This window comes from Hipposideros armiger, unplaced genomic scaffold (assembly GCF_001890085.2).
Source record: "Hipposideros armiger isolate ML-2016 unplaced genomic scaffold, ASM189008v1 scaffold_63, whole genome shotgun sequence".
Lineage (NCBI taxonomy): Eukaryota > Metazoa > Chordata > Mammalia > Chiroptera > Hipposideridae > Hipposideros > Hipposideros armiger.
This window is the reverse complement of record NW_017731413.1, coordinates 2,871,547-2,891,397: the sequence shown is the minus strand read 5'-3', so window position 1 is coordinate 2,891,397 and position 19,851 is coordinate 2,871,547. Positions and strand designations below refer to the sequence as shown.

The 19,851-nt window shown below is 39.1% G+C and overlaps 1 long non-coding RNA gene across 1 annotated transcript in view; it reads left to right on the top strand.

Moving 5' to 3' along the window:
• The first annotated feature begins 8,008 nt into the window (after positions 1–8,008).
• Positions 8,009–19,851, top strand: part of LOC109382296 (uncharacterized) — a 34,386-nt gene continuing 22,543 nt past the window's right edge. Inside the window, exons 1-3 of the long non-coding RNA XR_002123915.1 lie at positions 8,009–8,082; positions 8,676–8,788; positions 9,318–9,501. This is a non-coding gene — a long non-coding RNA (uncharacterized LOC109382296). The remainder of the gene's footprint in view (positions 8,083–8,675; positions 8,789–9,317; positions 9,502–19,851) is intronic.

The window sequence follows — 19,851 nt, the reverse complement described above, 5'->3', positions numbered from 1 at the left end:
ACTCTGTATGTAGTTCTGAGTATTTTACTGTATTATCATTCCTTGGAAATTGGTCACCTTTATAGATGACATACACATAAGATTAAATGTCAGTAATGGCAATTTTTCTTTAGAAGTAAGTCCCTATTCCAAGTGCTGAATAAACATGCTTATACTGTACGTGGATTTTTTTCCTCCCTCGGTTTCTGTGGGTGTCTAAGGTCTTGACTTATTTGTTCATTAGCCATAGGTCATACTTGAGAAAAATAATGCCAAGCATTTGTATGATGCTTTATTATGAACCAGTGCATTCATTGTCAACATACAATACAGTGTCCAATTTCTTATATAAGCCTCAAAAGGTATTATTACCAGCATTTGATAAAATAAGCCTCAGGGACCCTAAGTGGCCCAAAGCCACATGGCTAATAAGTAATAAAGAAGAAACCCCATTCCATCTGTCCAAGTCAAGAACTTTGTCCATCAAGCCACAGCCATCTCAGAAATTCGTCTCCCAGAATTTGTGTCAGGAGGTTTCAGAGGGCCATGGGCCTCTTCACTTATAAGTCCATCTGGTGGAGTTTCTAGAGCTTGCAGAGGAGCAAATATCAACCAAGAAATCAGAGATTCAGAAAATGTGTTGTAATCCTGATTATCAGTGAACATGGATAATGTCCCCAATATTAGATTGCGTTTCATCCACCTGGAGAGGTGCATAGAATGCATCATTTTGTAGAGAGATGACTTTATTTATCTTACAATACAGCCAAGAGCAGGACCCTTTGTAATAGCTTTTTACCGTATTTGAGAATACTAAGCTTTGAAAGGAACTATAGGTGTGGGCATTTTCCATCTACCTTGGATACAAAACAGATTTTCTGCCTTTGATGAAAAGAACAGGCAGTGCCCATTCTCAGAAGAGAGAGTGAAATGAAAGAGCTCTGAACGCAAGGTTTTAGCATCACCTCTCGCTTTAATTACATTCTAACCAAAAACCTGTTTTTAAACAAGCTGCCCCGATATTAATAAGTGACATAGAAAAGTCACTGCCTAGAATATGCTCATATGAAAAGGGGCATGAGAAGGTGAGGGGCACCTCTGAGGAAGAAGCGCCTTCACCATTAATAATTACCTGGAAGGAACACACAGTGCCTGGGAAGTTGGGCTGGATTCACAGAAATAGAAATCAAAAACATTAGGGCAAGCCACTGCTTTTTCCCTGAGATATTGCTGATGCTGAATGCTAACTTCCTGCTAGAATAAAGCTGAAAGCAAAGCCATCCTGCACTCATCCCTTCTGGAATATTCAAGAGAAATGCCTCCTGTATTCATTAAGCCCCTTGTAATTGTTTCTGGTATGTCACATATACTGGGAATAGAGAGAACAGAAGAAGATTGGGAGGGACTTTTTTTTTTAAAGATTTTTATTGGGGAATTGGGGGATGGGAACAGTGCTGGGAATTGGGGGAAGGGGAACAGACAGACAAGTTGCTGTCATTTTGTTCTTCAGTCTAGTTGTGGAGGCATTACTTCACTCCTAGTTGGCACCATCATTGTGCTCTTCCCAGGCGAGGCAGATCAGTCGCCGGCTTCTGGATGGCCGCTCACTGCAGCTGCTGGCCGCTCACGCTGGCTGCTGGCTACATACAGTAGCCCATGGCAACCCACTGCCACAGGGGCTGCAGCCTACGCCGTCGCCGGCGACTCACAGCAGCCCAGCTCCAGGTTGAGCTGTTGTTCAGCATCTTAGCTGTGGAGGGCAGTGTCACTGGCCCTCATATGTGGGATCCGAACCGGGGCCCTCTGGCGTCCCAAGCCAGTTCTTAACCATCGCGCCACTCGGCCGGCCCTGGGAGGGACTTTTTTTTAAATGTGCTGTCCAGTCTTCAAAGAATTGAATGAGTGGCCCCAGAAATAATCATGCTTTAAGTATGACACTGTCATTTACAAAGCCAGCAAAGAAAATATTGAAAGGAATTCTGTCAACATTCTGGGACAGCGTAATTTTGAACAATCAGGCATAATGGCACGATCAAGCTTGATGTCATGTGGCATGACCTGGAATGCTGTGAAATTATAAAACTTGCAAACAAAAGGGAATGAGAAATGTGGAATGGTGGAATGGAGGTAAGCTCGAGATTCCAGCTCTGTCCCCTCTGACTTCACTGATATGCAAATTGTTTCATTCTGTCGACACAGCAGAGGTGAAACAACCAAGGTTTCCTAAGAAAGGAATTTCCAGCTTCACCACAGAAGAAGATAAATTTTGCATTTGGAATGTCTGAGAGTATCTGAAGTGTTCCCTCATTAAAATTTATGATCAGAATTAATTCACATTCTTTTCGTTAAGAACCAAGTCACCTGGGTTGAATTTGTGCGGGGCTTCATAAAGAAAGGATAATGAGAAATGACAGCAGGTCTGTGGACTGGCCAGTGAGGACCACTCATAGATCTGATCTTTTTCTTTCTTTCTTTCTTTTCTTTTTTTACTTTCCATTTGGTGTTTGGAGATTATTTGGTATTGGGGAACTAAGGTCATTTGTTGGCACTTGTATATGATACAAAATAAGTAGAATCCTTTTTAAAATCTCTGAGGTTAAAGGATTTAAACAGCCTTAAATGAAACTCAAACATGTGGCAATGAGAAAAAATAAGACTGCCACAGGAAAATAAGAATGTTGCTTGTCAAGAACAATTTTGTGCCTGGCGCTGTGCTCAGGGGACTTAATGATACTTGCAGATAGAAAGCCTGAGCATGGGATAACTTTCCCACAACGTTGCTGAAACGGCCCATTATTTTTTGCTACAATGGCTCATCATCTGAAGTAAGAAACCAAATACTCTGTCTGGATCCTCATTGCCCCTGTTCTCCACATCCTCTTGGTTGAAGAAAGCCGAGTACATATCTCCTCTTCATGTCTCTATCGCCTGGGTAGGTAATTCCCCGTTGACGATGTTGACATCTCTTGCCAGTAGAAGACTGTGCATTTCCTTGGCCTTTCCATTTTCCTTCTAATAATTCAGTTGCTATCAGGAAATGTTAGTTCTTCTCTAACACTTCAACTGCCTTCTTCTACCTCCATGAGTTCTAATCCTAGAACTGCCCCTCACTCGATGATACTTGAGACAGATGAGTATTTCTGGCACACACCATGCTCCTCTAGAGAGGCCGAGGCTGATTATTGCTACAACCTTATTTCAGAATGATGGTCTGGTGGGCTGTGCATTTGTAAGTTGTGCCTTCTGAATGTTGACAGTGGTCAGCTTTTACAGGTACAGATGGAGGATTAAAGTCTAAGCCTTGTGTGCTTTGTCTCACCATTCCATTTCCTGTCTATCCTCTGTATACCGGATGAAGCTACACACTGATCCTTTTATTCAAAATCTTAATTCTTGATTAGGGTGCTACTTTATACATCAATACTTCCTTCCCCTCAGGATTGCCGAAGTGTATGCCGCGTCCGAGACACTGGGCATGAGGCAAAGGCTCCCCTCCTCACTGCCAGCTGCTTGGAGACCAGGTGCTGCTTAAGTCCCGTGGCACCTGGACCCCAAAAAGGCAGTTCAGTGCATCCTGGGGACATCCAGGCAAAAGTGTGAGCGTTACCTCGAATAGCTTCTCCGTGGTTCTCCTGCTGGGTTTCTAGACTCCTCGCGCTCTCTCATAATGGTGTGTCCATTTTAGAACGGAAAGGAAAGAAGATTTCAATCTGTTCCTTTCTCTTTATGTAACACTTACCAAATAGCTCAGTGCAAAGTGGGCATTCAGCGAGTAATTTTCTTTTAGTACTTGCGTTACTTTCTCTTTGCGATGGAAATTTCTATTTCAGATTCCTAAGCAGCCATTTCTAAGTCACCCATGTGGCCTCAAAGAGTTGGCACTTAAGCATAAGCCTAAGCTTTTAGAAAATAGAGAAGGGAAGGGAGCAAAGAAAGAAACAGATAAGCTGAATGCAGGGACAGCTTCACTACAGCTGAATTGCACAATTGTTAACATTGCATCCCTACCGTCCAGGTCAATTTCACTTCAGTAACTCTGTGCAGACATCTGGGTTATGATATTTAAAGAAAAACAATTAAGCAAGCAATCGTTTTCTGTTACTTTAAACCTAACCTTATAGAAAAATCTACTCCTGGCTCTTGAAGTGAGTGTCTGACAACATTGCACGCTCTGATGATTTTTTAGGTGATCCTGATATACCCGGTGATTTGCCTGTATGCTTGCAAATTAAAGGGGAATGAAATTATTGGGTTGTCGGAAAAGTCATGATGCATCTTTGCAACAAAAAACAGGAAAAATACATCATGACTTTTCCAACTACCCAATATATGTGGAGCTATTGTCACAGTGAATTTTTAAAGCCAAATTTTCCATGAACTGAAAGGATTTCCTGTGACTACAACCAATTTTCCTAAGATCTCTATTAATATTTTCACATCCAAATGGCAACATTTTGATTGTTAGTGCTAAGCTGCCACTGGAGGCTAGTCTTATACAAACTACATGTAATAATAACAACAGCAGATATTTATTGAGTGCTCACTATGTGCCATGCACTGGGTTAAGCATTTTAAATGGATTTGTGTATTTGATCCTCACAACCCTGTGTGGTATATTTATTTCCATTTTATAGATGAGGAAACTAAGTCACAGGGAGATCAATTAACTGATCCGGTTTGAAAAAGGTAGTGTCAGGATTTGACATCAGGAGGCCTGATTCCATGAGTCAACCATTACTTACATGCTCCACTCAGAGGCCCTATTTAATCATCTTTGTACTTGCAGTTCCTGTCTTACTTGATGCTTTCTACATTTATTGAGTATCTTCCAGAATTTAAGGTTTAAAAGAGTAAAGGGTACCTTGAAATGATCATCACTGAGAATCCATTTTGCTTCTGAGTGCATCTAACTTATTGTGAAAGATGGAGATGCTGGCTCACTCTGGAAGAAGATGCCTGTAAAGTAGCAGAAAAAGTGAGCCTAAGGGCCAGAGCAGTTCACAGAGTAACACTTTCGCTCCAGGCATATTAATTCCACTCATAGGAAAGAAAGAGCCAATGTAAAGAAACCACCCTTTGCTATAAATCCCCATCCATGATGACATCGGTTTGGTTGCCGTGGCCGGACAAGGGGAAGAGAAGCAACGGGCAAGGACAGACTCTGGGGCTAAACTGCCTGGATTCACATCCTAGCTCTACACTTCCTCACCGTGTGATCTGGGGCAAGTTCTTTGCTGCCTCTGTGACTCTGTTTCCTTATCTGTAAAAGGGAAATAATAGTATTTACCTAATAGAGTTGTCATGGGGATTAAATGAGGTCATGCATATACAGCGTTTAGAACAGCTCCTAGTGAGGCACATAGGGAGGACATAGAAGTGCTTGCTGTTATCATCGTCATCATCATCATCATCTTGAGGTGTTCAAACATTGTGTGGCAAAAATATAATAGACACTGGTTTTCTATGTAGACATTCTCAGGACCTCATAGAGGAAGAGGAAAATAATAGAGGAGATTTATTTTAGTTGGACTTTGCTAAATAAAGCAATTCTTTGACCACCTAGATTTATTTTGGTTTTAGAGTTTGAGTGGTAATTTATAAGTTATTCAGCTAATGTGTTGTCGTGACTCAGTCTGAAGGTGGAATTTTGCTCCCAGCAAAAGAAAATTTAGCATCTAAATTGAACTGTTATTCAATAGAAGCAGACTGACCACTATCTTGAAAAATCTGAAGATAGGAGTGGCAAAAAAATGGGAGATAATCCAACCTGCAAAGTCCAAGTGATTAGGGAAACTGGGGTTCGGAGTTGGATGTAGCAAATTTATTTTGGGGTGAGATTGGTAAAGTGTAGCTCATAAAGCACAGTTCTGATAGATTCTGATACGTTTAAACCTTCACCCCTGCTTTCTTGAAAGATTTGGAATGGACGCTCTCGGACACCGTCTGAGGGTAGCCATGGGGGTGAAAGAGGCTTTCTTCCTTCAAGGCAATTTGGTCCAAGTCTGCCAACTCCCAGATGGGGGAAGCCTGGCAAAATTCCAGAGGTGATTAGTGCTGTATCTATTATTTCACAGGGTTGAGTATGTTTGGGTGGAAGAAAGGGGAAGCCTATAATTTCATAGCTCTTAGTAGAACATTTCTACTAAGCCTCTTTTTTATTATAAAATCTGGTGAAAGGATCTCAATGTTCAGGATGATTTGAAGGCATTGTACTGTCCCCAGAATAGAATGCACCCACGGTGTTACTAAATCTTAATGGTACAAGTGGGAAGAGTGTAAATATTTCCTCCAAAATATCGACTGTCATTTTGACACACGTTTGGGTGAGATCCACATTATCTTTTCAGTTATTTGAACGCTGAGAATGTTTCTCCCATACATATAAAATCAGAGGTGTAACCTTAACTTAGACCAGTTAGGGGAGACTATTGCATTTTAAAATTGTGCCACCACCGTCTTGTTTAGAAAAAATAATGACTTGGGTTAAACCGAATGTTGCATTATCAGCTATTTCAACACCCATATTCATCGTTGCCTGTAAAGTGTAAGCATTATTATTATTATTATTATTTTGTAGGGTCTTTGAATTACATTCTAAATTACTACCATGTAAATAAATTAGAACAACAATCACGCCATGTATTTTGGTCGTCATGGGTCATTTTCATCAAATGCCTAGTTATTTCATTGTGCAATTAGGTGAAGACGCTCCGCCCGAGCATCCATGGGTCAGCTATGTGGACTCTAGCTGCCAAAGGCGCTTCTCCTTCTGAACAGAGCGCTTTGCTCAGCCAGTGTAGACATGGCCTGATAAACAATGGAATGTCTCCCTTGAGAGCTGGAGTTCGGATTGATCCAAATCTTTAACTCAAAAATGTGCACAGGTTTGATGAGCGGTTAAAATGCCTGCATTTTAGTGAAACGGGAGGTTAAATTGACAGTAATGTGAAGAATAGCATGATTTATAATGAACTTGAGAGGCAGTAGCACTCTGTTGCACAAACTAATCAAGGGACTATCAAATCAAAGTTTTACCATCAGCTTAAGTATCTGTGGCAGGGAGGTTGTTCTTGTAGGTTTATATCTGTCAGGTCTTAACACTAAACCTGTCAGATTGCAACATGGCCTTGTCACTTTTAACCAAGATGTCACATATGTTATAGGAAACAACCTGCTTTGTGTTTTCTTCTCTAGGATTCTCCTAGGAAAAGCAAATGTGAAAGGAATTTTTTTAACACTGCTTTTTTTTATTTTGCAGATTCTCAGGCTGATGAAATGAGTGATGGAGTGGGTTGCCAACTATAGTTACTCCATTCAATGCAGAATGGCTGCAGGGAATAAATTCAGACATGCCCAAAGAAGTTTGCCCAGGGTGAAACAAATACCTTTGAGGTTTAAATCAGGTGTGTGAAGAATGCTGGAAACATGACTATTTCTTGTTCTTGTTCTTCTTTTTTTTTTTTTTTTCTATATTTGTCAAGGAAAGTTGGAAGGTTGGTGGTTTTTGTGGGTTCTCCCAATTCTTTTAATGTTATAAAATACTCCCAAAGGTTAACCTACCTTCTCTCCTAGGATTTGACATGCTCTACTTCACTGTCTCAAAGAGTCCTCCATTTCATCAAAACTTTAGTCTTCAAAGGCATGATTGTGTTTTTTCATAGTCAAAAATGGTTTTATTTTGGAGAAATTTTAAAACTGAGAATGGAAGTTTCATAGGCTTTATTTACCATTTGTCAATTTCCTTAGAAAAATTAATGCTACCTGTAATATATGAGTTAGCAGCAAGGTACCAAAGAAAACGACGTTCAAATTACTTTTACCAATACGTGTTCATGTTATTTTTAAAAAGTTGTTAAATGGCTCAGGAAAATCAACCAAAAGTGTCTTTTTTTAGGAAATGTAGATCACATTTCCTTACAGGATGAAGTTGTACTTAATAGCGTCTGTTAAATTCATTCAGAAACTACACGATTTTTGTTGCTATATTTTGTTACAAAGGAAGGAGAGGCTGTTTCTACAGGTGTCATAGAAAAATCAATACTGAGCCACGGGCTATTGGATCCCATGGAACCATGGAGACTTGGCAGTGAAATGCTTCTACAGGTGAGCAGGGGCATTGATTTTCCTTCTCATGACTAAAGAAATATGACACAAGGAATGGAGGCTAAATTTAGGAATGGAAAAAATTCTGATTTGAAACTATGCCTTTAAAAAATTAGTGACAATTTTTGCAAGAAAATGAAGAAATTGAATGAGAATTTCAGCATATAAAATTTTCTCATCTATTTCTCTTAGATTCACTTCTTTTCTTTATTCTTTTGGGTACTTTTTTGGGGAAAAAAGGACCATTTGGCCAACATTTTATCTGTAATTCAGATCTAGTGATTTCCTTGTGGAATACTTGTGTTATACAATAGAAAACAGTCTCTCAAACTTATAACCAAGAATGCAGTAATTCTTCACCTTCTAAGAAAAAGCATGTTACTTACATAATCATACTTAAAAATTTGAGCCCATCTCTGACCTTCCTTATTTAAACAGTGTATTTTTCCAGCCAACTTGTGCCAGAATATTTAGACATATACTTGCTTATTTGTTTGCTTATTTTGCAGTTTCTTCTAGATTTTGCAAAGTTGGAAAGCTATACATAACGCATTAGTAGTTTTACTGCATTGCTTAGCATTCTGTCCATGCAGGCAGACGGTGTTCCTAGGTTTGGAAGTATAAATCCCAGGAGAAGTAAACTGAAGAACATTTTATGCATCACTCATTCTATTATGAGCCCTCTGATGTCCCATCTCTCTACAAGGTAAAAGATTTATTGTGAGTTGGCGTCTGGCAGTACAAAATGACGTATACTAATGGCTCTTACTTCCAAGTGTATGTTTTTAGAACTCATAATGGGGAGTATAGGAATCATTTTATAAGCAAAAGAATAATTGGAACAATTTAAGTTACTCACACACGCTCTGGTACCCTCATCTCTCCCCAGGTAGCATTTGGTTGTTCTACCCTGGGACCCACATTCTGTAGCATTGTCTTCCTCATGTGAAGTGAGATGGTAAATTGGTCATTTTTACAATGAATTTGAGCAGAGTATATTATCAAGGAAGATAATTCAGGTCTCAATGCAGAAAATTATCAAATTACCACTTTGCTATGTCTGGGGGTCAATATAATTTGAGTTTTAATATTTTGTGGGATCAAAAATTGATTATAAGAAAGTTAAAATATAAAATGCTAGCAAGTCCGTGGTAATATATAGAAATATCTTACTATTAATTTCTTGTGTTTGCTGATGGTGGAAAATTCTTATTCTTTTTTCCCTAAATTTCCAGATTGGCCAAAGCAACGGCAACAATTGTTTACAATTTGTACTCTAGCTTTAGATCATCCTGTTAATATCCTGACTGATTTTCATGAAAGACAATATTCTATAAGAAAAACTATTAGAAGCCTGATATGGCATTATTAATAAAATAACATGGAAAATGCAACATTCTGGATGTCCCATCTGATGAGGTAAGATTTTATCATGCCCTACAGATTAGGTTACATTAGATTTTATTTATCAATCTCCCAGCCCCAAGAAAGTTTTCATTTATTAATTTGACACACAAATGTGTAATATAAAGCTTCATATACATTGTCTAAACTGTGACCAATTTGAGGCATTTAAAGCCAAGCTACTTAATGTCTTTTATTTCTGTATTAATTACATTATTTTACTATCTTTCATCCTTTGCAGCTTAGAAAATTATGACTCATTAAGCATGTAACATATTTCAATAAAAATAAATTATGTACATTACAGTTTTTATGGGGGAGAAAGGCATACTCTTCTCTAACTTTTGATGAGGTGTAACTTTTGATGTATGAATTCTTAAATGTGAACAAACCCAAAACAATGGCACTTTGAAGTGTTCTGAAGTTAAAATGGGAAATAAAGATTTTGTGATAAGTGACAGCCTTGTGGTTACTGTTGTAAAACTGCAACACCCACTTGAGAAGGGAAAAGTACAAAAGATAATGAGAAGGTAACGGAAGAGCTGGACATATGGAAAGTTCCAGGGCCTGTAGATATAATATGATGATAACGTAAATATCTAGCCCTCTTAATTTGGTCACATATGCTACAATCCATCACAGTGATAAGGTGCTGTCTTTGTAGTTCAAAAATATTAGTGTTTTCAACATCATTTAAGTTTATACCAAAATCTCCCAGAATATATAAAATATATTTAATCCACATATCTACTAGATAATTTGTGGTCTGTAAAATATCATGAATTTCTGAGGGGAAAAGTGACAATGAATTGAAGCATGATTGCCTTCAATGTGGAAGTAGTCTGAGCTGCCATATTTGGCCAGCATAGTGTCTTTGACTCATCATTTTCTTTTCTTGCTTTGTTGTCATCCTTCCGGTTCTTTCTGGGTCCGTCTCTCTTTTGTTTCCTTTTGACTCTCTATTGTAGTTCAGTTGACAGTTAAGGAACAGAAACAGAGCAGTAAGACTGCATGACTACATTTTCCCAGTGCCACCAGCTGGGAGTTAAGCTGACTAACATTGTGAAAACCCAGCCCATTTCGATCACAGCAGGCATGGCAGGTAAAAGCATTTCTGTATTAAAGTACACACTTTGTTTCTTTAGGTTCTTGGTCTAATTTCTCTTGTTTGCCTGTTGCGGGGGAAATGAAAATAGGTTGGGGACCAAATGCCTGGGGTATTTAATCAAATGCCCAGCAACTCTTGATTATAGGATGTAGAAATTTCACTTTTGAGGATTAACTAGGGTGGATTGTGTCAACCCAAATGCGTTTCTTCTTCTTCCCAGCATGTTATTGGGCTACTTCCTACCACTGCCTACATACGATGTAGTGCAAGAGTTCCTAGTAGTTTTGACAATAACTCCTGGGTCAGCAGAAACTGAATATGCAGGGTGAAAATTCCCATTAAATGTAGGTATTTGCGGAGTTCCGCAAGCAGTACATTTTACGTGCTAGTGTTTGCTTGCATGAAAAGCAGACATCGAGAATTGCTGTGTTCTTGTAACTTGATGACTATTTCCTAAGTGGTAAGTATAAACCTCCTTAAATATTTTACGAAGCTCACTTAATCAAGCGAATATCCTAAAGCACATCACTATATTGATCCTTGACCTTTTGACCTGTCACCCTGCCAAGTTGGATGCCTTTTTCTCACGTCCTTGCAATGAGAGCTTGGGGAGCAGTAAGAGTGAGGAAAGGCGTTGGCCCTTCCCCGTGAGCAGCAGCGGGCTGTGGAATTGTCTCCTCAGGGGGATTTCCTTGCAAATGGTGAAATTGGGATGAATAATATCAGTTTGCCTTCATACTGAATATATTTTTAGGAAGCTTAAGAGGGCTATACAAGAGTCACCTAGGAGAGATAAATGTAATATACATTTAAGGTGGGAAAACTAAATTGCTGAGATGTGTCAGATTATTGTGATAATGTCATAGCTCATTTTATGTATACATCTAAATATTCCTCAGCTAGTGCCTGCATTCCATATATTGAAATAAATTTTACAGAGCCTCTCTTTCCCTGGAGTTAGAGCCTTAATAACCACCATCTTACCCTGGACTATAACCCTAGTTTATTTTGTTTTATGTTTTATCACTGTCCTATGAATATATCTTACCAGATTGGATCAAAAGTTAACAGAGGGTGCAGGGGAACAATAAAATAACTTTTTCTTTGAAGTTTTAGCAAAAAAAACCCTATAGAAATTATTAAAGGCCCAATAGATGCCTGTACCATGGCTGTACCTGGAATAGTTTCAACAGTGTGAGGTGAGGTCCCTTCTGTTTTAGCCATCAGACAAATTCTTGAACCACTTTTGGTCTCAAGTTGACAAAGATTTTTTATTTATAAATGTCCCTTGGGGTCCATAAGGGATCTGTGATACTCATTTATTTTCTAAAGAAAGGTTCAGGATCAATAAGTTCAAAATATTCCAGTCACCAGTTACTTGCTTCTTTGCTTGACTAACTCAGCACTGCCGTCGACATGTCCAGATTCTTTCGGACACTCGACTTGGCTAACCTCCGCTGCACTTTAGTGCACTAAATGGCCTCCTGGTTACCTAGTAGCATGAGAGCTCACACTTGTTTAGTTAGTGCTCTTTGGCGTTCAGAGCCCTTTCCTGGGATCGTCATGGTTGGGGGCAAGAGGTTGAAAGGTGTGGGGGACAAGGATGATATTTTTGCATTTCTTTTTCCAACTCGTTAAGTGAAAAGCAGTGGAGAATAGAAATTGTCTTTCTTTTGGTTTTTGTTCAAATAATTGCATGAAATGTGAATCATAGCATGATTGTTTTAGAGAGGAGAAAGGGAAGGAGGCAATTACCCTTTAGTGACCGTGGTTCTTAGGGGCCCACTGTGCTATCTGCTAATATACTAAAAGGAAGGATGCATCGTTTCTCTCTAAAGTGACATTATAAAAAAAAAAAAAAGGTTCCCTAAACAAGATTCATTTTAAAATAGAAAGGTCAGTCGTCCATGATCCAGGGTAAATACATGTGTACACATTCATATGCGTATACTTATCCAAATTTTTCAGCTAAGTGATAAAAATGGTGGAAAGGAGAAAACAGACTCCCTAAGTTAACCTTAAGCATGTAGCAAAGCGAGTTCATTTTTATTTGAAGCTGTGAGTTTTAGCTTAGAAATTCACTTATATTTTATATCCCATTCCATTCTGTATCATGATGGTTTTATTATTTTAAAAAAATTTTAATTTGCTTATCTTTGAGTAAATCTGATATTTGCGATGGGTTTGCCATGTTTGCCCTTTAATGACTCACTCAGAGAACATTTGTTGAGCTCCTACAGTGTACCAGGCACTATTTTATCTCTCTCCCCCAGCACTCTCACATATACGAAACACTCCTATGTGAGTTTGGAAAGTGCAGAATAGAGATACACAAGGTTGTGAGACAGACGAATTGGCAGTAGATCGGTGAATTATAAATAACCATAAAAACTTGATACTGTGCACATTTTTCTGCCCAGGGATTTTATATGATTATTGTCAGAATTTAGGAGAAAGCCTCATCAAAGTTGTATATTTTTTTGTTGAACTTAAAACAATTCCTTCAAGGTTTAGAAGGTTACATTTTCATCGTTTTTCAGAGATACAGAAAGTTCTTATTTTTCATTTCTACTTTTGGCAAATGCTCTACCTTTAAAGTTTATATCATTCCATTTTCACTCTCCCTCCTTGTTTCCCATCTTTTCTGAAGGTGCATTGCTGAATTTTTTTCCTTCTCAGTGCATTTTTTGTGCACTTGGTATGTGTTAAATCAGGAGATTAAAAACTCAATGGCTAGGGCTTCTGCCTTTATGGCTGCAGGGTCTAAAACATTGGGCCTTGTGTGTGTTTATGATAAAAACATTGTAGCTTAAGTTTAGTACACAAATGTAGTGGCTACATTGGAATTGGATCGACTGGTTTGATTGCTTACTCTACCACTTACTAGCTATATGAAAATCAGTTCCTAAACCTGTTTCTTTGGTTATTAAATAAGAAAAGTAACATACCCACCCCCATTGGCTTACTGTAAAGATGAAATGCAATAACAAGTATAAAGCATAGTGCTTGGCATGTGGTAAGAGGTCAAAACACATTAGCGATGATCTTGAGTGTAACTATTCCTTATTGCATGTGTGTGCAGATACACACATAACCCATCTACACAAGTGTTCTAGAGGATGCATGATTCAGAGAGTGATGGCTAATCTTAGGCAACATTGTGAAAAGTCAACATCTGCCTGCACCACCGCCAGCTTTTATTGAGAAGGTGCATCCTCTCCTTCCTCCCTTTAAATGCCCAGTGCGCTGCCTCTCTTCTTCCCTTTACTTGTAGAGCCTCCTTTCAAGCAAGGACCTGAAATGTATCCACACAAAGGTCTAGATGTCTGAGAACATTTGAGGTATTGCCCTTGTAAAGGTCGCTGACCTCTCATGAAAGATCAGAATTCTGGGCTGATGAGATTGCAGGCATCTGGCAGCAGCTGGAGAAATGTGTTTGCCAGTGTGCTCTCTCCCTTGCCTGTGGAAATCTCCCCTGAGTGGGAATGGTTAACTAGGCCACGGGGTGAACTTAGTTCTGCAGCTGAAGGTGCCTGCTGGGGCTCTTCTAGGGGTTGTCTGACATCCTCAAAGGCAGCCTCTCTCTCTAAGCCTGGGGCCATTTAGGAACGTCAGTCAGCTTTTCCTTTTCCTTTTTTTTTTTTCTCATTTGTGTCTGTGGGTTTTTGAAACTAGTTATGCCTTAGACCACAAGCTGTAGTCCTTTGAACATTTTTTTCCTAATACTCTTCTTTATTTTTGGATATACATCCGTGTTTTTCTACCCACATCTCATCCATATATTCATTCTTGGTTGCCCATTGTATTTCTTTCACAAAGGCCTGTATTCATGATTTAAAGTTTTTTGTACATCAAACTATTATGCTGGGACAGTCTCTTGAAATACTCTTCTTTTTCTTATATAACGACTTCACCTGCATTTTCTGTGCATAGATTTGAGGGTTGGAAGGAGTGGGTTCAAGCTGAAGGTATGCCTTCACCAGCATTATATGCTTGGAAAAACATTTAGCTTCTCTACCTGGGTTTGTCAATGAAGTGAAAATAAAGGGTCCGCCATGGTGTTGTAAGAATCAAATCAGAGTGTTTTGTGAACTCAAAAATGATTAGACCATTTTTGGTCTTTTTATCCATATCTATCTCCTCAAGCAATTTTTTTTTTTAAGGGAGGGCATGAAAAGACACATTATGGCTAGGAGTTTGTGAAAGAAGAGATAGAATTATCTCTTTGACTTTTCCCCTTATTACCTGAAATGGCTATTACGTGCATTCTTATCACTGTCAGTTGTCTCTGCCAGCCTGATGTCATTTAATGCAGAGACGGCCCCAAGGAGAATGTTTTCAGAGGAAAATATAAGAGGAGACATGTCCATTGGTACACAAGGGGCCCCTATTGATGGGCTAGAAGCACAAAGTGTTTCTTATAGGACCCAGATCATTCTGTACAGCATCTGTAGGTGGCTTGGACAGGGTGAGATGCCCCCAGCTCACTTGGGAGTTTGGACTAGGATCATTAGGCAGGACATTTTCAGGATCCTCTACACAAGTGAAGAAAAAATAAAAGCTGATATTTTTCAAGTGCCTACTATGGGCAAGGCACTTTCAATAATAACTGCTAAGTATGGGTTCTTGCCAGACACAGAATAGGTGCTGAGTTGCAGACTTGACCCAGTTATCTAAGCCTTACAACAACTTTGTGACACTGGTATTATTGTGTCCATTATACAGTTGGGGAAACCGAGGGCTCTCTGACAGCAAAGCCAGTGTTTTCTGAATGTTCCTAAGCTGAGATATAGATAGCATTGTGTGTACTTTGCAGATGAGGCAGTTGGGACACAGAGGGTTAAAGTAACTTGTCCCCATAGCTCTATGTGGAAGAGCTGAAATCCCGACCAGGTCGGCCTGACCTGTCACAGTAGACACCCCGCTGTACTGAGCACTCTTAATTCTCAAAAAGGACCCTTTTTCCCCCTCTTAATGACAAGCCGTTATGGATTGATGTTTTTGTTAAATAGAATAAAATAGAATTATCTGGAAAGATAAAATGTAAAAAGACATATAAAACAAACTCAATTCTTTATTATTGGATTCAACAAACATAGACTTGCTGTGTCATACTGCTGTAGGCACTTCTAAACACTTGCTCCCAATTCCTGGCTGATACTGTGGGGGACCAATAACAAACCCCCTTGCAGCAGCACCAAAGCACAGGCAGTGCTTGGAGAAGGAGCACTGCTGTGGACCTGTGGGAGATGAAGATAAGGCAGTTACTTCACTCATTAAAAGAAGTCTCATAGCCATAGAGTCAATTTCAATATTCACCAGTAAGGCCTTGAATAATACCCAGGTCGGGAATATACTCAAGCACAGTTAAGTTTTAAAAGTCATGGCCTCTATTTTTGGGCTTTTTTATCTCACCAAAGTTAAACAGAATGTATTTATATTCCAACAGGAATTAAAGTAATTTTTATGGCATACATCTATTTGAAGGCCTATCCTCGCATAACCTACATAAGCAAGAAATGTAGACCTCTGTAAATCAGCTTATTTGATATATAATAGAGATATCACTATATTGCAAGTATATATCCCTCTCTCCAGAGGACAGGCTCATTGTTGTATTGATTAATTAATGTTCTCTCCTGCTGTATTCAAGTTGGTTAAAGAAATTAAAAGAAACATGATAAAACCCGCAAAGCCAACATTTCTAGTTTGTCCCCACAGTGGCTAGAGCAATGCTTGTCACCTGCTTCCTCTTGCTGGGCAAAGCAAGTTAGCTCAGCGGCGGTCCCTCTTTCAATATTCCTGAAAGCAAATCTTAAAATAGAACAACCATGAAAAACAGCCAACACATTTCCCAGAGGAGACCAGGGTCTGTGACACATGTCCATCTCCCCATCCATCTATAGACGTGTCTGCAGGAAATAAATGAGAAAAAAAGGCTTAACTAGAAAATGTCAGAGTTGCTATTTTTGATACTTCTTTAACATCATACCCAGATGTCAAGACGAAACTTAGTTTTTGCCTGATTTCTGGCCCAGCCATCTGCACCCATCACTGCTGTTTGGAATGTTATGTTTATAAGGCGTTCATATTAGTTATGGTTAATCTTAATTTGGCTTAGGAGAAGAAGGCCTAGATTAGAGGATCTATGTGAACCAACCATTGCATCGCAAATATTATAGTTACATTAATGGGGGACTTAGTCTGCATTCCGTAAAGGTTTAAAAAAATGGCAGAAAATGCACAGGATCCATGTTTGTTCTTAAAATGGAACCCTTCTCTGACCATTATTGTAACCTTAGCACCCTGAAATTCATACATAGCTCCACTTTTGTTTTTAGCAATGTCCTACCTTGGTATCTAGTCCATTGTTCAAATTTCATGAAATCATTCATCCATTGGTCATTCATTTATGGTGTACCCACTATGTGCTAGGTCCTATGAGGACTGCTAGATCTTGGAGAAACAGTTGTGGCAAATTGCTTCCACGTGCAGAGTTTCCAGCCTGGTTAGGGAGGTTCAGGGACAGAGATCCAGATTTAGAGCCTTGTAGCACTTGCCATAATAAACAAAGGGATTGACTGGACTATGAATGTAAAGGAAGTGACAAACTGGGGCTGTGCAGCCTACATCTGGAAAAATAAGAACTTTAAATTTAGTAATGGTAAATACTTGTATAAATATTTTGTGCAATGTGACTTTCTTGGGACTCTTTTCAATCATTCATGACCTGTTTTCTTGAAACTCTTATTCAGTCTCCCACTGGAACTACTGTTTTTACAGAATATTTCATATTGCTTCTCTGCTTCTCCACATCATATACCTTGTGTCTGGACAAAGGCTAGATGTTAGAGTGATTAAAAGCAAAATTTTATGTGTGCTTTCAGTACCTCCCTACAGACTATTTTTGCCATATTGATTGCCAGGGGTTCCTTCTAGTTTCAAAAACTCAGCATCTGCGGATGATTTTTATTTCCTTCTTTTCTTATGATAAAATCCACCGGTAGTTAAGGAGTTCCTAACTATTAAATAGGACTTGAACCTTGCCCTCAAGAATATACAAGACAAGACATGCCTAAGGTAGCATTTCATTTAAAATAATAAGCAAGTGCTTACTCAATTTTAGCTATTGAAACCTTGACAAAATGGGGAGTTTTATTTAAAAACAATGAAAATGAGTAAGTAATCAGTAGAGAGATTAGAGGGTGTTTTTAAACAGGGGACAACTGTGGTGCTTATAAAAAATAAGCACCTTAAAGAATAAAGACTGTGACCGTGCATTGCTAACTGGCAAACTGAACAAGGACAACAAAAAACAAGATCATGTTGAACAACAGGAACAATTGCCCAAGTGGGCCAAATAGGCTGCCTCACAACCCTTGGCTGCAAACTAGATGTTGGGTGGGGCCACACAGAATTTAAGGGTCATTGATAAGAAGTACCAAAACTACAGTAAATGTCAGCTGAAGTGTGACATTCCTACACGTGTCAGAAAAGTGGCAAGAGTGAATCCCAGTGCCCTATATCTGTACAGACACACACTCTATCCCCATCCAGAATCCTGCAGCTCTGAATAGGAATAAAGATATCTGGACATCTGAAGAAGTTGATAGTAAGTGCTTAAAAAATATCAGTCACTATTCATTTTTTTTTAAGGTAGACTGATACAATTAAACACTATTTTTAAAAGCAAAACCAAAAACTTGGCCTCATGACTTGACATATGCCAGCTCAGTTCTTCCAGGGATTAGAGACACTACTGTGAATGAGAAACACCTGTTTCCTATTCTGTAGTCCTTATGGCCCAGCCATGGAGACACATGTTCATGTAGTGTTAAGTATGTGACAATGGAGTAAGTAGAGGGCAGAATGGGTGTAAATAACAAGGAAATTTAGCCAAGTCTTGGAGTGTGTCTGAGAACGTTTCCTCAGGAAGTGAGGTTTCTATTGGGACCTGAAGGATCAATTGAAACTAGCCAGGAGGCAATAGAGTCTGAGATTGGGCAGAGTTTGGAGTCCAGAGATAGAATGGGGTGGGAGAAAATGTTGAGCATGTGTGAGAGATAGGATTGGATGTCATAATAGGGTAGACCTGTAGGTTAAATCCCAGAATATAAGAATTGGGGTATATAGTCCTGGGAGCCCAGAGGAGCGGGAAGACCAATTACCAGGAGATGAAAGACCTAAGGCCATTGCCAACTCAGACACTTACCAGAGGTCAGCTTGTGTGTGCCTCTTGGCTTGTCACAACTGCTTTGCTCATATCTGTAAGACTGTGGAAATGATATATATGTAGGGTCGCTGTGTCGATTGTGTTAAGTGTGAAAGGTCATGGGAAGCAATAAAGCATTTATGAAGATAAGTTTAGTTTATTAGTACTTTACATAGCTAGAGAAACCATTTGGGGGAAATCTCAAAATATAAATCCATTTTGGAGGAAGATAGAGATCTGAGATCGCGAGCTCAAATGAGCCAGTAATAGTGAAGGGGGTTCAAGCAAAGCAAGGATATAGACAAATGGGGATTGTGGCACACTGGAGGAGCCGTGCCCTGTCTGAAAATAAAGACAATGTGTAGTTATACAAGAACATAGAGCAATGCCAGGTCTTCTCATTTTAGCTATTAAATTTTTAAATATCTTCTCATTTTAAAGCTGGAAGTTCAGATGTTTATGTAGAACTGGTTGGTGACTAGTTCCAATATTCAACAATGACACTGTAGGTCAATGTGACACAACTCCCCCCCACCCCCCCACCAACTTTCTGTGAATTCTGACCTGTGGATTGTGGCATTAGGTTCAGATGAATAATGGAGAGTAAATATGTCTCTAAATCATTTGAAATTAGTCTCAGTGTCATAAGCAAGCCATATTCTGTGGCACGATGACAGAATACTAGGCTAGAATACTGAATGATTTAAACAGCAGTCTTAATGTTCCTTGTCACTAGATTGCTGAGACATTCTGGTTACTTTTTCATCATTCTTTTCCCTTCTGTAAAACCCATTGCAGTCCTCAGAGCCATATTTGCTGACTTCTGTATTGAATATGTCACTCCCTTGTTCAAGATCCCCCATCACATACATCAAACCCAAAGTCTTACCTACTTGCATTGTCTTCCTCTTCACTCATTCCATCTGATCCCTTCTTTCTGTTCTACTCTTTATTCTCTAGATCTCACTAAGAGCCAGCTCTGTGCTTTTTTCCATGCAAATTGAGCCTCCTGAACCAATTTTATTGGCTATCAGTTCTTAGGTCT